Genomic DNA, 17,637 nt, shown 5'->3' on the forward strand with positions numbered 1-17,637 from the left:
GATAAGTGTTCCGGATGGATATTAGCAATAAATAAATACCTAATGTCTGACAATGTGGGAAGAAATAATTAAGATACCAAGCTTTAGTATAGTTCTAAGTTTGCATGAAACTCCAAAACTCAAGGCTACAGGACCTTTGGCATATTAAATAAAGTGACAGAAACACCCGGCTTAAGTCTTCACTGCCTTGCTTTTTGTGTAGTCCTTTGTAACTATGTGAAGAGTTGGAAATATTACCAATCAGTATTCTCCACTCACTTCAGTAGTAGTAGTGTACATTTGATTTGCAGACATTTGTAGCCTAATGAAATGTAAATAAATTCAGTGTATAATCAATGCACACCTTGAAGAAGTAACCTTGTCAATATTTTCTTCAGTCAGTGTTTTCAATGTAAATAATTTCTTAAGTAAAATGTTGTAATGTAATAAATATATTGGCTATGTCTACACTAGCCAAAAACTTTGAAATTGCCATGCAAATGGCCATTTTGAAGTTTACTAATGAAGCGCTGAAATACATATTCAGCACCTCATTAGCATACGGGTGGCTGCGGCACTTCGAAATTGATGTGGCTCGCCCCCACGCGGCTTGTCCAGATGGGGCTCCTTTTTGAAAGGACCCCAGCTACTTCGAAGTCCCCTTATTCCTATGAGCAGCTAGGAATAAGGGGACTTCGAAGTAGCCGGGGTCCTTTAGAAAAGGAGCCCCATCTGGACGAGCCACGCAGGGGCGAGCCGCGTCAATTTCCAAGTGCCGCGGCCACCCGCATGCTAATGAGGCGCTGAATATGTATTTCAGCGCTTCATTAGTAAACTTCAAAAAGGCCATTTGCATGGCAATTTCGAAGTTTTTGGCTAGTGTAGACACGGCCATTGTGAATTGTTAAGGGTTCTAGGGTAAAAGCCACCAATTGTCAATATTGCAGCTCTTGTTTTTAAAAGGTCACATCATTTGTGTAGAGGAGTAGACAAGTATATATTTTTATATGGTTCATATGTGTGTGTGTGGAATTTGGTGTGGTTTTAGGAAATCTTTACTTTTAACATTGTTTTACCTTAGTTAACAGTTGAGTCACCCTCTGAAGAAGGGAAGTTTCACTATAAGAATTTCGTTTTATGTTTGCTGCAAGGATGTGATGTTAACGTTAGAATAAATTTTAGCTGTTAAGTGTTAAGAATGAGAGGCTTGAGTGATACCTCAGCCTCATGGAAGGAATACAACCTCTGGGAGTATCTACAATAGGATGAGTGAAATGCTGCCTTCGAGGTTACTGATTTTAATGGAAGGAAGTCTGAGATTTTTCCATGGACCAAACCTTCTTCCCCCAGGTTTTCTTCCATAGCTGTGAATTTCTTCACTAAGAAAACCTTTCAAGAATTGTATTAATTAACAAAAGGAATTATTGATCATCATCATCACCACCACCATCAACAACCAGGGGCTCACTGCCCATTGGTGTCCGATGCCTCTCTCGCTATTTCTTTCCATCTTTCCCTGTCCAGTGTGCAGTGGCTTAGTTTGGTGAAGAGCTAGTCTACAGAATCTACTATATCATATACCCATTCTCTGTGGGGTCTGCCTCTCCTATTTGAACTGTTCATTGTGCTGAATACCAGGGTCTTCACTTTTCATTCATCATTCATTCTGTAGATATGCCCAAATAGCTGCAACTTCCATTGTATAATCTTCTGTAGCAGATTCTGTAAACCCATTGTATAATCTTCTGTAGCAGATTCTCTTTCAGCTGTATCTTCCTCTAAAATTCCTCTTTGGTAACCATCTGCATACATCCTATTCTCAGGATCTTTCTATAGTAAGTTCTCTCAAATGCCAATATCCTTCTTTTTGAGTTTTTTGTTATCACCTATGTCTCACATCCTTTCAATGTGCTGCTGAATACACACATTTTCAAGATGTTCAGCTTCGTTCCAAAGCTAATCACTTTGCTTTTCCAAATCTTATCCATCGCCTTCAAACTCACTCTGGCTTTTGCTATTCTAAGCGCTATTTCCTTCTTACAGTCCACATGGTATGTTATGTTGCTCCCCAGATACATGAATTTCTCTACCTTCTCTAGTTCAATCCCATCTACACTGATCTTCCTTACTATTTCCTTATCTCCAGCTACCATTGTTTTTGTGTTATCGATGTCCATTTTCAGTCTGTACCACTTCCCTTCCTTGTTTAATACCTGCACCATTCTCACTATCTTCTCTTCACCTTCCTCAATGGTAACTATATCATCTGCGAACCTCAAGTTTGTTAATTCTCATCCTGGGCACACATATCCCTTCTACCTTTTTTTTTTATCTTGTCCATCATGCTCTTTAGGTGCATGATGAAGACACTTGGTAATATCCAATCTCCTGGTCTCGTACCTCTACTCATTTTAAACCAGCTTCCCAACTCTCCTCACATTCTCACCGCTGCTTCCACGTTGTTGTTGATACCCTTCAACAACTGTATGAGTCTGCTATACCCTCCATAAGACTTCAACTCTGTCCAAGTCACTTTCTAATCTATCTTTCAAATGCCTTCTGAAAAGCGATGAAGCAATTGTAGATGTTCTGGTTCTTTTGTCGAGCTTTCTCTGCTATCAATCTTTGTGCCAGTATCTGCTGTATGGTACTTGTATCTTTTCTGAATCCCACTTGCTCTTCTGCTAAATGTTGTTTTATCTATCATCTCAGTCCCTCCATCAGTATCATCATCAGTACCTTGCCTATATGACTTGTTAGGGTAATCGTTCTATAGTTCTTGCACTCCAGTGCACTCCCTTTCTTATGTATTGTTACTAGCATGGGTCTTATCCTTTTCTTAGGTGCCTTCTCTTCTTTCTGTGCTGTATTACGTAGTCATCTTATTTCCTGAATCATACTTTCCCCACTGTGTTTGATCATGTCTCCCGTGATCTTATCATTTCTAGGGCTCTTGTTCTTTCGTTGTTTCACTGCTCTTACTTCCTCCTTCAAAATATCAGTGTTGCTCTCAATGCTTGGTGGAGATATCTCCTTCAGTTCTTTGATCAGTCTCTCTGAGACACTCGGATCCAGCTGTACTTTGAACAGATCAGTGCAATATATTGTCCATTGCTCAGTGACTTTTTCCTTATTTATGAGCACCTCGTCATTCTTGTGTTGCTTGCCATCTGCTTTGGCTGCCACTCCTATTAATATTCCTAATCATTTTATACACCTCCCTGGTCTTACATTCACCATAATACCTTTCTATATCTTCACACTACTCCTCTAACCATTTCGCCTTACCCTTTCTGACTGCTTTCCTTATCTTGTTGCATTTCACTCTGTATTGCTGTTTTGCCCTCTCAGAAACATCACTTCTGATCTTCAGTGCTCTCTTCTCTTGGACAAACTTCAGTGTCTCCTGTGTAATCCACTTCTTATTGATCTTCTCTTCTTCCAGAACAGTCTGCTCAGTTGCCTCTTCTATTGCTGTGGCTATCCCTTTGACTCTCTTATCTAGGTCTTTCTGTGTGCCTGCATTCCTGATCTTCTATTTGAGCACTGTTCTGTACACATTCTCTATTTCTTCCTTGCCTAGCCTCACCATGTCTTTTTTTCTTAAACTGTAGCTTATACTTTCTCTTGAGTTTCATCTTGATGTTTGTGATCACCAGACTGTGATCTGAGTCTATATCTGCTCATTGGAAAGTTCAATACTGCTGTACTGACCTTACCTGTCTTCTTCTTACCAAGATCATATTTATCATATTATTGGACTTCCCATCATTCGATCTCCATGTCCACTTCCAAGAGTCCTTTTGTTGGAATCGGGTGTTGCAGATCACCATCTCATACTCTGCAGCAGACTCTCCTTGTTCGTTTCTTTCTCCATATCCAAACCTTCCTAGGACTCTCTCCCAACCTTCGTTATCTGTTCTGATCTTCACATTCCAATCTCCTCCAATGTTCATCACAAATCTCTTCAGTGTCTCCTCCAGCTTCTTTGTCAGGTCTTCCTAGAATAGCTTGATCTCTTCCTCTGGGCTGTCCGACGTGGGTGCATACACTTGAATGACTGAGACGTTGAACGGTTTTGCTTCCAATTGCACTACCGCCATTCTTGCTCTCCCCGGTTTGTATCTTAACAGTGCCCCTCTAGCTCTTTTGCTAAGAAGGAGTACAACACCTGCCTCATGCTTCATTTCATTCCCTGAGCAAATGACTTCGCAACCACACATCTCTCCCCATGCTGTCCAATGCATCTCCACCAGTCCACGTATATCGCATCAGTATCTCTCCATCTCCTTTCAAAGCAGATCTAACTGTCCAGTCGTCCACAGTATTCAGACAGTCCATGTTCCAATTGATAGTATACGTGTTAGGTGTAATTTTCGTTCAGTAGTCAACTTATCAACCCAACTTCAATCACTCAACTGGTGCCGTGCACTTTGCATATCTGGGTGACACCTGAGCCAGCATTATTATCAGTTAGTTGTACTGGCGTCAGATTTCATTTCATTTTGTTGTTTCACATTTAGTACATCATCACTCATCTGACCAAATTATCAGATCCTGTGCTCCTATTTGGTAATGTTTGGAATGGTTGTGTGATCTTAGCTCCCTCATGAGAAACCCATGCTGGATTTATAAAACTGGCCATTCCATACTACTGCACTAATTCTAGAGTAGGTCTCAGAGGCTGTGTCTGCATGACAAAGTTATCTCAAAATAACACAGTTATTTCAGAATAACTTGGGAATCATCCAAATGACATGCACACTATTTTGAAACAAAATCAAAACAGTGGGTGTGTTGTTCTGATTCCAGGAAACATCATTCCACGAAGATAATGCTTGTTTCAAAATAGATGCTATTAAGACATGGAAAAGTACTATTTAGAAATAAGCCATAATGGGCTTCAATTGCATTATGTTGAAATAGCGCTATGGATCCAGAAATGCTATTTGGAGATAGCTGGGTGCTCTTATGAAATGCATTTTGAGCATGGATGTGTTATTTTGAAATATGATATTTCAAAATGTGTTATTTCACAATAGCGCTGCCATGAAGATGTAGCTAACGAAGTCAAGGACTTGTGTAGAGGAATGGTGTAAGCAGGGAAGAGGGATTTAATCTTTAAAAATTGCTTTCTCATTATATCAAATTATGTTCAAGAATAAGTGTAGGGTGCGAGAAGACTTTGTAACGGTCTCATGAGTGCAGCCCGACCCCTCTGTGAACTCTCACAGGAATCATATACAAAAGCATGCTGCCAACAAACAAGAGATACCGGAACCGGTCTGTGCAAGATGAAAGCTGCAAAACAACTCACACCTGCGAACTATGCTGTGTTCGCCAAAACTCCAAGGCTATAGCCTGGCAGGAGGCCACTAGAGGTAGTGATAAGAAATGCATAGGCAATTTTAGGCAATCTTATGTTAATGAGCTTAGCTTTATCAGCTAGCGTTAGGAGGCCTGTGTAGAGCCTCTCCCCGAGCGAAGTTCCGACGCGTCGGGTTTCCCCACTGGTGACTGCGGCGTCTCCGGGGCTCCCGTCGCGGGTGTCACGCGCTTTCAATAAACCAAATATAGCACTCGCCTTCTGGGTGCAGCCTCGTCTCTGGGGAACCCGAGCCTGGGTGGCTACAATAAGCTATAGTGAAAACACAATAGAAGCAAGTAATCCAAATTTGTAAGGAGGGGAATGCAAAATTAAATCATGACCATTTCTAATACTGTGGAAGAAATGAATGCTCTTTGCTCACACTTCTATGATTATGTGGATATGCAATTGATAAATCCAGCCATCAATCATGCAGCACGTCAGTTCTTTAACAGATAATTTTGGCACTTACTGGGCACACTTGAATATTTTTACTGTCATTAACAAAGGACTGTTCTGGGTTTATTCTAATACAAATAACTATAGTAAGCGGAACAACAGCGACAACTCAGTCATAAGCAATTGGATCTCGGTATGCCAATAGCTTTAGCAAGCTATTCTTTAGGAATGGACTGTTGGTAGTAATTACAGTGGAGCTAATTAAATAGAAATCCTTTTCCAGCTTGTGCAGAAGCACTCTTGCTTCTAGTCACTTTCATAATCTGGTGAAAAAAGTCTCCTGACAGGTCTCATTAGAGAAGCTTTCTAGTCACTGCAGAAGGGTGTGCATGTGTGTGTACATGTGTGCGTGCATGGAGGACAGGGAAGATGGGGACAAGGGATAAATTTACTCAAGGATAGTGGAATGTGCGTCAGTTGCTAGACGTTTTTTCCTTCTCCTCTTCACTTTTGTTTACTTTTATCATGTGCTCTGTTGCCCAAAACAATAGATGTATGATGCGAGCAAGAGCCAGCAATTCATCTGCCTTGGTTGATTCTTATTTAATCTGTTATGGTTTATTGAATTTAATTACTTTTAAATTATTAACTTAATATGAGCAATGCTTGAGGGAGATAGTAACCCTGAAACAAGTGCCATGTGGTAGTGTGCATGAAATGTGCCATGTATTAGTTCTTGCTGTAGATTATTAAGGGTATTTTTTTTGCTTTGAACTCAAGGGGATTTATAGGAGCTTCCAGTGCATGAAGCAGACAATCTACGGTAATTTATGAAGTTGTCGACAATATAGTAGCATCTTAAGGTGAGAATATGACCTTTAGGCTGCAAAAGAAGACACTGTTGGATGACCCTCACAGGCTTTAAGTCTGATCATGCATATGAAGTACAGACTGAACCTCCCTAATCCAGAAGTCTCTGGCAAACTCTCTAATCCGGCATGATTTTAGTTAGCTGGATGACTACTTATGGGTGTGGCCAAGTTTCCTGTAGTCCCATAAAGTTTGTTTACAGCCACCGGTCCTAGATGTCAGTGTTCTGTGTTGTTATTTAGCTGTAATTTAGCCCAAATGTCTTCTAAGAACCAGTAAGCAGTAGAAGTATTGGTAATGCTGCTAAACAATATTGACCTCCCCTCATCTGGCAAATTCTCTTGTGCAGCAGTGGTCAGGTCCTAAGGGTGCTGGACAAGAAAGGTTCAACCTGTAATATATTAATATAAGGCTCCATATTTACAGCTGCCAGACATTATATATACAAGTTCAGTGGATGGCCCAAAAAGGGAGTCAAGTATCTTGACACGTGACCAATATTGTAATGGTATGTAAGGGAAAGTGTAACAGAGGATCCAAAACATTGTGGCCACAAAGGAATTCACATTTATTGCTCTATTACAAAGCATATTTAGTGAGACCTTCAGAGAACTGCCAGGAGTAGAATATAGTCCCCTTCTCTTGAGCCAAAGGGTGCGTCTTTGTTAACTTTTAGCAGTATAACCTGCCATTGAGAAGTTCTGATTTCAGTCAATGCAAGTCTTCGAACCATTATTTTAAGCTGTTTTAACAAAGCAGAGTATCTGAGCTTCAGGTTGGTGAGTATTTCTGTGTTATGAAGGGTACAAGAGGAACAAATACTGCCAAAGCCATTGGAAAAGCTACCTGCTTCAGTACTAGTGAAATACATCAGTCTGGGTTAATAGAACCTTGCAGATACCTGGATCCACTTCATATCCTTGGGTATCCTCATCCGTGGCTTGTTTTTGCAGAAGTGGATACATATGAAAATTTTTGTATCTAGAACCCTGCAAATCTGCAGATATCTGCTTTATATCCACCAGTGTCTGCCCACAGAGATGTGGATACAGATATCTACAAATCATTTCTGCAGATGCTGAAACCAATTTTGTATCTGTAAAAGGCTCTAGTTATTCACATGAATTTTTTCTCTGTTTTTCCCAGGTTAAAAGCCATTTAATTTCCCTGTGCCCCACACTTTATATAGCTATATTTTTATGTTTCAGTACTGTAGACTAATGTTCTCTTGGGTGAATTCCCTTTGTCACTTCCTATGACTCTGAAAAATGGGCTTGTTTGTGAAATGATAGCTTTCAAAGTCAATGTGCAAAGTCAAAAGGAAAAAGTTCATAAAAGGTTTAATTGGGATTATTTTTATACTAAAGCTAGTACTCTAACACATCTATTTTCTCTCCTCATGAGGTTTTAATAAGCTAAAGGTGTCAAATCCTCTCCTCAAATGAGTTTGTAGCTCCCAGGATAGTCAATATGCACTTCATGCATGCATGCATCTATGGACCAAATTTTTCCTTCATTCTTTTAGTCTTTGGCCATATCATATCATCTATCTGTATGTTGAATATCCATTGAAAGTGATGGGAAGTTATAGTCCTCTATGCCTGTATTTTTCCTCTCTGTGCTAATGAGCTTGAAAGACTAATTGTGGAAGAATGTACTTATATCAGTTGGGGACTAATCTAATGTGCAGCGAGGTCTGTAAAATCCAGTGGTCATTACATGAGCCCTTTTATTCCTGAGAGCGAATAGAGAGAATACTAAACAAAACTCTGTATCCAGTCACTCATTGGCTGCGTCTATGCTACATTTCTCTTTCGAAAGAGGAATGCAAATGATGGAAATTGAAAATGCAGATGAAGTGCTGATTTACAAGTCTCATGCTCCATTTGCATAGTCTCTTCTGATTGTGTTTTTGGAAGAGATTTTTTCAAAAAACAAAAAAAACCCAAAAAAACAAAACACTGTGTAGATGGGCTTATTTCTGAAAAGAATGAGGTTTACAGGATTCTTTCACTGCAATGTGCTGATCAGTTTCCTGGCTCCCGCCAATGGAGGGGAGCAGGGAGCCAAGCTTCCACCTGGTTCCTGGCTGCTCCCGACTTGCACAAAATTTGAGTTAAATGAGGCTGCGCAGGAACACAATGTTTGCGTAACTCAGGGGTCTAGTGTACTGTATCTCTGAAAAGAACATATGTTAGAGGAGAGAAGTGCAAACAATATTAAAGTGGCTGTTTAAATGAAGGCCAAGTCTCTAGATTTGAGGAGAGAATTGTCTGGATTTCCTTTCTGCTCCCAGGTTTTTCACATTGAGTATCAAGCTGCTATAATTCCACCAGGCAGTCAAAGCTGATCTGATGCCCATGAATTAAATAGCAGTTTTCCTGTTAGTTTCAGGGGTCCTTGAATCAGACACTAACTGAGGACTTACATCAAAGCCAATTCTAGCTGCTATTCACACTTCATTAAATGAAAAAGAAAACCACAACAGAGATTTTCAGACAGCAATTAATAACGTGATTGGAAGATATTTAATTTAACTATTATAATTGATTGTACTTTGCCATTTGTTTAAAACGTTTTTTCTATGATCATTTTTATTTATCTTTCATTATTTTCACAGACTCCCTGCAATACCCTTTGGGGTCGCCAGATCCCAGGTTGGGAACCAGTGCATTGTAATGGCAATAGATAAGTTCACATGATAGATGGAGTGTCAAGATCCAACAGGTGCTTGATCTACAGACAAACTGAGCTTGTACTGACTACCAGAGGTGGAAAATGTACCCAAAACTAATTGAGTAAAAGTGCATCTACTTTCACTTCTGGATATTTGAATACAATTTAGATTTGATGTGTGTGTACTTCTTCTCAAGTAGTTTTCTAGAGGGACACCAGTAACTTGTGCTTATGTACATCTCCTCCTTCCCTGCCCTGCAAAGCAGCTGCACTTTTCCTCAAGTAACTTTTGGGGTTCTTTTCCCACCTCTGCTAATTACCATGCTTAAGAACTGTAATACAGAAATTGTGAAATGCACTACATACACAACCAGGGTAGGTGTAAAATACTTCTTTTTGTGTGGTTGGTGTATATTTTATTGTGATGGTTGATTTCAGGTCCATGTTACCTGGTGCATAATTAAGAGTGATACCTGAGCAAAATCTGAGAAGTGTCTTAAAAACAAGGAGATTCCCTTTCAATTCAGCAGGTATGTGCTGTGTTGACGAGAAAAACTACACTGTGTCCACAATGCCAGAATGATACTTTCTATCTGTATTGGTTTAAGTTTCAGGAAATATTTCATATAGGAGGAGTGTCCGTTTATGTCCACTCATCATTTTCAGTGAAATTCTAGTGCTTGGTCTTGCACTCCACGCTCTCATTAAAGTCATTGGGAGCTTTTCCTACAATGGGAGCTGTGGATTCAGACCCTGAATTGCTGTACTTGATTTGTTTTAACTTGAATACCTGTAATTTTGGTGTGCTGTTGTTTTCTATTCAGGATAATGGGCTCAGGTCCTCTGCCTCTTTCTCCTCCTAGAATGTCTAACAGTGAACTTTGATTACAGCATCTCTTATATCACCCCTCAGAAGCCAAGCCATACTCACTGTGGGATAATGACATGATTTAGAGAAAATTTGAGTCTGAAAATAAAACCAATGGCACGAGACCACTGTTTTTCACATTGGTACATGTTCCTACAAATGGCTTACATTGTACTAGTTTGCTTGTTTTCCTTTAAGGAAATTTAGGATACCTCTATGTTGCAAGTAAAGGTGTGATTGTAGCAGTTGCAGGGGCTTCAGTGCAGGTTAACAATCTCTGTATGTCTCCAGGCTCCCCGTTGGCTTGTACTGCAAAGGCTAGTCAGCTCTGAAACTGGGGCTGCAACATCTTCAGTACTGTCTTTACTCACTCTAGTTAAACTAAAGATAAAGTGTACGTGTCTGTCTGCACTAGTCACCCTTGATTTGTCATATAGATGTCATTGTCAGTGATCCCTTGAGGCTGAGGATGATTTTGTTCACATGTGTTAATTTGTATGCACCCTTTACTGCCTGAGAGGTTGGATCCTTGAGCCCAGAACGAGTGACAGACAGGCCATTTGGAATCAGGGCTGAGCCTGGATTGCTGCGTGAAAGTTGTCTGTCTTTTTCTGGCACTTTTGTGTCGTCAGGGCAAGGTCATTTTCCTCAAAAGTGGATGTTCCCTCCCTGACAAGTCTTTGCCAGTTATCCCTGTCTTGGGCTGCTGTCGTCTGGTACATGATGTCTATGCCACATCTCTTGATATTTATGTAGAGGATGTCTTTAAAGTTTCTTTTGACCTCCCTGTTTTCTTTCTCCTTTGGTGAGTTGGCTGTACCAGTGTTGCTTAGGTAAGCATACAGCAAGCTTGTGCACACAGTACCTGCTCCACTGCATCTGGCGCTGGATATCAAGGCCTTGACACAGAAGACGGTGGCTTTTGTGAAGATGCTTGCATGAGCGTGATTATTCTCCCACTTTATGCCAAACAAAGTGCTGGTAGTGATGTTCCAGGTTTTTCAGGTGTTTTCTGTGGGTCACCCTAGTCTTACAGCCATGGGGGAGATTTGTCATTACTACCGCTTTATAAAGTCTAGTAGGCATTCTGATGTCATGATTATCGAACACCCAGTGCGACAGTCTGCCAAAGGCCAGGCTGGCGCAGTGTAGTCTGTGCTAAATCTCAACATCTGTCTGCTCTCTGCCTATCTTGGCAGCTGTCTCTCACAAAGTTTTCTGCATTTTCCAGTTCTTTATCAATTTAGATCTTCCTTTCTGGGTCTGATGGAGAGCTGGCTGGTAGAGAACTTCTGTTTTGTTGATCAGAGCTAGCCCCTAGGCATTTATAAGCAATTAAAGGCTGTCTGCGGATACTCTTTTAAATGTGCAATTAGAGCACAGTCATCTATATACTGGAGATTGGTTATTGGTGCTGATATTACTTTTGTTCTGGCACAGAGATGAGAGAGCTTGAAGAAATTGATGTCTATCCAGTGTTGTGTGCCAGTAGCCTGCTGTAAATGGCTCTGGGTTAACATTTCCATAGCTATTAAGAAAATGGAGAAAAGGGTGAGTGGCAGTATGCAGCCTTGATTTATACCATTTCAGATGACAAAGGGCTGTTTGGTTGAGCCACTGCACAAAACAGAAGCAGTCATGCAGTTGTGGAGGAATCTTACAAGCATGATAAATTTGCCTAAGCAGTCAACCTTTGACATGATTTTCCACAGAAGTTCATGGTTATTGGAGTTGAAGGCTTTGGCCAGGTTGATAAAGGCCATGTACAGTTCCTGGCGGTGGTCTTCACATTTTTCCCAGACCTGTCTGGCTGGCTGCCAAAAATCATGTTGGTGGTGCCTCGTGATAGCTGAAAACACACTGGGACTCTGGCAATACTCTCTCTGCAGTAGGGATAGGTGATTCAGTAAGATTCAAATATTAATCTTCACAGCGATGGAAAGAGGGGCAATGCTGTGATAGTTGCCACATGTGGCCCTGTTTTCCTTTTTGAAAATGGTGACTGTGAGAATTACATAAATCAGAGATTTCTTTGGTGTGTCGAATTTTGAGGAGCAGCAAATGACTCTTGTTAATCAGTGTTTCTCCTTCCCCCTTCCTTTACTGCAGCTGGTAAGCCATCAGTACCTGGTGCTTTATTGTTTTTCATTTCTTTAATTGCTTTGCAAACCTCCTCAAGTGCTGATGTGTTGTCAGGCATTTCCCAGATTAGGTGCCAAGGGATTCAGTTGATGGTATCATCACTCACAGTTGATTCTCAATTTATAAGTTTTGGTAGTGTTCCTTCCTGAGTAGATGAGGGTTTCACCTATTGCCAGGTGTAGCTGCTCAGATTGTGTCCATCTTGTCTCACACAAGCCCAAAACTGCAAGCTTGTGACCTGGAATATGTGGAGCATTTCACGTACTTGGGGAGTATTATGGGCAGAGATAGAGGAACAGACAAGATATCAGTGCCAGGATAGGGAAAACAACAGCTGTATTGAAGACTCTTCATCCCATAAGGAGTTCACAAATAATATCTGTGAAGACAAAACTATAGATCTTCAACACAGATGTGAAGAGTGTGCTCTTGTATGGATGCAAGTTTTGGCATACTAAAAAGTCTTCAAATTGCAAGCTACACACATTCATAAACAGGTTCCTAAGGTACATCTTTCACGTCAAATGGCCAGACTTTGTCACAAATGAAGAGTTTTGGAACAGAGCAAGACAAAAGCCACTTGACATTCAAATCAAGAGAAGAAAGTGTTGACGCACAAGACTTCTCTGAGTTTAGGCAGCTAACATTCAGCTTTATTGAATTCAGTAAGGCAACAGATGAGCCAACTGGACACTTATAAAACCAGGTCCAGCAAGGCTACTTGATACAGCTAACTCTAGTATTTTATACCCTTACACAAACAAGCCCAGTGTCAGAGGCAATTAGTTAGAGAATTGTAAATCACTTTCCAAAGAGAAACTGTTATCAGCAAGGAAAAACAGGTACAAGGGAGCTGGATCCCCAACTCCAAACAGTTCATTAACGCATTCTATAGAGCTCATCCTCCCAGCCATTCCCAAACTGGTCAAGGAAAGGACGGGCTCTTGAGTGTGTGCAGAAGTAAGGGATGTGAAATGGCTTCTATACAAGATGGCTTCCACAAAAGTCAGGATGGCTAGGCCACATTCTCAGAAAAAACTTCATCCAGCATTGTCCATCAAGCTCTCACAGGGAACTCACAAGGAAAATGCAAAAGAGGAAGACCTTGGACAATGTAGAGAAGATCTGCTGAGACTCAAGGACAACAACAGGAGTACTCCTTGAGTCAGCTAGAAGTTTTGTCTCGAGACAGAGTGAAGTGGAGGAGTCTTATAGATGACCTATGCACCACTCAGAGTATAAAGGTTTAAGTCAAGTACATCAAGTGTTCCTTCTGGCACTCTTTGATAGATTTATTATCTTTACAAGGGGTGCCATATGAGGGTATATGAGCTTGGTCCATACTGAGTCTTTGTCTCCCCCCACCCCCAAACAAACAAACAAACAAACAAACGTCTGTCAGTGAATACTCAAATTTCTTTTGCTTTTTCTGCTCACCAGTATTGCTTTCTTTTTCAGATGCTCCTTTAGAAAGAGCTCTGCTTCTGACTGGGCAATGAATGGTTTTGCCAGTTGTGGGAAGCTTTCCTCTTTTGCTCCAAAAGGGCTCTGGCCTCAGTGTGTTTGTCATCAGACCAGTCCTGATGGTGGCAGATAGCAAGGCTGATGGATAGCCTGCGTTAGGGCTTGCTGGTCTTCTTCAACACACATGTTGTTCTTTCCATGGTCAGGTTTTCACTGAGCAGTAGGTATTTGGAAGTTATCTTGATGCACTGAGGGTTGAAGTCTTTGGATGTTGCATTGATGCCTGATTATGGAATGGCGTATGAGATATGATTTTGATTGCTTTCTGATTTTTAGTTGCAATCATGATGGACGTGATTGCTGGACTGACCCTATGAGATCAATCATAGGCACTTTTTAAAGCAGGTAATTTGGACATCCCTTGGATCCTGTTTTCTTAAAATGCCATAGTCTAAGGAGGCACTATAGCTTTGAATGGGGGTATTGCTAAGTCGTTTTGTACTTGTTGGTTTGTCTGAAGAGTATGTACTCTGCACATTGGCTGAGTAGAAGGATTTCAACTGAAATTGGTCTTGCCCACCTCTTCCTTTCCAATGGTGCTACTCCATATGTTACAATCTCAGTCAGCTCTTGTGTTAAAGTCCTCAAAGATGATTATCATTTCTGATTTTGGAATACGTGACAGAATTTTATCAAAGTCAGTGTAGAATGATTCTTTATGTTTTTCATCAGCATCAAGTGCTGTTACCTATGCGCTGAGAATGGTAGCAAATAACTTATTGACCAATTGGATGTGGAGGATCATGAGGCACTCATTGATGCTGACAGAGAGGTCAGTCAGGCAGTTGACTAGAACGTTCATTCTTACAAAGACATCATCATATTTTTGCTTGTTGGTTTCCCTTTCCAGAAGAAAGTGTAACTGTGTCCCCCTCTTCTCAAATAGGGTTCATCTGCACATCTGGTTGCAGTGAGAGCAGTGTTGTCAATGTTGTGCCTCAAACACTCTAAGGCAATAATTGCTGTTCTGCATTTGGGTCTTTCACTTTAAGTCATCTAGTAGAGAGCATGGACATTCCAAGTTGCAAGAAACATTTTTTGTTTTTCAACCACATTGGAAGAGAGCCCTCTGGAAATGGTTATGCTGTCAGGTGTGGTGGGATAGACTATGTTTGGGACACCTTTTCTAGCCCCTTCCCCATATGGGATGACCAGATGGGTTTTTGAAAAGGACTGCTCAGTTGTGACTACTGCTTCATGTTGATACCTTGCCTGCAACCTTACTACCGTGAGTGACTCCCACCAGAACTTCATGACTCCTGATGTTGTTGTTCTTAGGGTTTTAAATGTACATGAGCTTCTCCACCATGTGAATGCAGTTAATAACATACTGTAGCTAATTCATATGAATTTCCCAAATCATACTTACCAAGTTTCATTTTTTAACGGCAGAAACTGAGGTTATCCCTTGCTCTTCTGTGGGTGCAGATGATATTGCTAAAGCACATGACCACAGGGGATTCAAGAGCTGACTTCTCAAAATCCTTCACTGCTCCAACACTAGGATCCTGATTCTTCCATGGGGTTTTGGGAGTTAGAAGTGAGAAGACTCACTGTTGTGCAATTCTCCCTTACAAAAGTGATGAGTATTTGTTGCCACTACCTCTACCACAGAACAACATATCCTGCTTTTGAGAGATGATTAGAAGCAATACTGAAGATTGTGTCACAGAATTTCCTGCTTCATTCCCTATGCCCCCTTCAAGGTATTTTTTATTCAGTGCACTTTTGCCCTAGTTCTGCAGAGAGATGTTCTTCTTTCTCCCTCCATCCTTCTCTTTTTTGGTTTCTTCCAAATCCCATTATGCTTACTGAGTTTTTGGAATGTAGAATGCAGGGAAGTAAAGCTCTAATGGATCGCAGAAGCATGAAATCTACATTTAGGTGTTCAATATCCTTGTTTATGTAGTCTCTCAATGATTTTCTCAATGTATCATAGACCTATTAGTCAGGCCTTCAGTTATTTAAATAAAAATAAATCACCTATTGCATAAAGTGGCATAAAATTAATTTGTTGCAGAGTGGATGAGTGTCCGTGAAATCTTCCAGTCCTCTTTGTCCACAGAACATAGATGTGAACAGCTGCTCCTAATGCATAGTCCAAATTGCCTGGCTTCTAGAGAGGGGTGAAAGTAACTTAAAATTTCTTACAGGTATTTTCCTGTATCCCTGCCAGCTCTTAAATGTCTCTCTGCTGGCTTTTGCCAGAGCTGCACAGCCATTTACTTTCTCCTCTGCCTCTATGTCTCTTTCCCTCTCCCCTGTGGAATGTTGTACTCCTTTATTTCACATTTCCAAATAAATATAGATCAGCTCTGCTGTTTGCCCTGGTTCTTTAATGGCTTGTGTACATCTTCTCTCACTTTTTCAGGCCACATTAAATGTTTGCTTTCCTGGCTCTTGTTGCTTGTATTTGTACATTTTATACATGTACATGGTGCTTTCCTAACACCCACAAAATGAGAAACAATAAACTCTTGTTCACCCACCTTGATCAACTGGAACTCTCAGATAACTGGCATAATGCTGGCAAAGACAGTGCTGGGTGCTGTGCAACCCCTGCTCCTCCCCAGCTGAACAGGTTTATTGATAGTTCTCTGTTCAGAACTGCCAGGTGAGTCCCACTGCACCATGGCTGCTCCTCCCAGTGCCAGCCAGGGTGCTCACAGGTCCCTGGTGTCCAGGCAGTGGGTTAGCAACAGGGCATGATCCCTGAGCTTGCCAGCGGCTCCCTGCGCCGCACGGCCAGGTGAAAACCCTGACAGCAGCTCCTGCTGTCCCCACCAAAAGGTAAAGAGGCAGCAGTTGTGGGGAGCTGGTGCTGGGGGGACAGGAAAAGCTGAACTTTTTATGGGGGAGAGGGGCTGACCCCTGCCAGTGCCTCCTGCCAGCTACTCTCAATAAACTGGAGTATTTGCATATCTGACAACATCCCGGTCCCAGGGTTACTGATTATGAAAGCATTTACTGTACTTGATCCAAGGAGTTCATGATGTAACCAAAGCCTGGTCTACACCTAAAATTAGGCTGATTTAGCTGTTGTGCTCAGGGAGGTGAATTCACACTCCTGAGCAGTGTAGTTAGGTTGACATGACCCCTACTGGTGAAAACCTTAGATTGATGGACAAATTCTTCTGACATCTGAGCTATTACCTCTCAAGCAGGAGGATTTACTACAGGAATAGGAAGAACTGTTGCTGTAACAGGTGCTTATGCTACAGCAGCATAGATGCATCTGTGCCTCTGTAATACATGGAATGTAGATGTTGACTTACCAGTGTCTCACACATGGCTCACAGTTTAGGCAGGGAAGGTGTGAATGTTGGAAGGCTTTAACTGTTTTTTAATTGTGGGGTTTTAAAGAGCACATTGTAGATAGTTAGCACAGGAGAAGTGGGAGGTTGAGCCAAGTGTAGGGGCTGGTTTGAAAGAAAGCATAAAGCTGGAAACAAGAAAAGGAAACACACATAGAAAAGATGATGGGGTGGATATAGTGGTCAATATTTTTGACTGGGGGCCATTCCAAGGTTTTGGTAGGTGATGGAGAGCCACACTTTTCTATGGAGGAGGTGTGGGGTCTGGGTTGGAGGCTGGTGCAAAGGGAGTGTAGGGCAGAGGATTGGGATGCAGGAGAGAGTGTGGGGTCTGAGAGGGAGTTTGGATGAAAGATGGGATTGTGACATGGGGCGGGGTATTTGGGTGCAAGGTCAGGGAAGGTGTATGGGTACAGGAGAGGATGTTGACCTGGGAGTGTGTGTGCAGAAAGGAGTTGTGCCCTAGGGTGGGGGGTGCAGAGGATTTGGGTGGTGAC

General features: G+C 41.5%; 1 protein-coding gene across 3 annotated transcripts in view; it reads left to right on the forward strand.

Annotated features, from left to right (window-relative positions):
- GRID1 (glutamate ionotropic receptor delta type subunit 1) overlaps positions 1–17,637 on the forward strand; it is an 898,770-nt gene that overhangs the window by 77,237 nt on the left and 803,896 nt on the right. The gene's annotated exons all lie outside the window — the stretch shown is intronic.

The sequence above is a fragment of the Carettochelys insculpta genome, chromosome 7 (assembly GCF_033958435.1).
Source record: "Carettochelys insculpta isolate YL-2023 chromosome 7, ASM3395843v1, whole genome shotgun sequence".
NCBI classification, from domain to species: Eukaryota; Metazoa; Chordata; order Testudines; family Carettochelyidae; genus Carettochelys; species Carettochelys insculpta.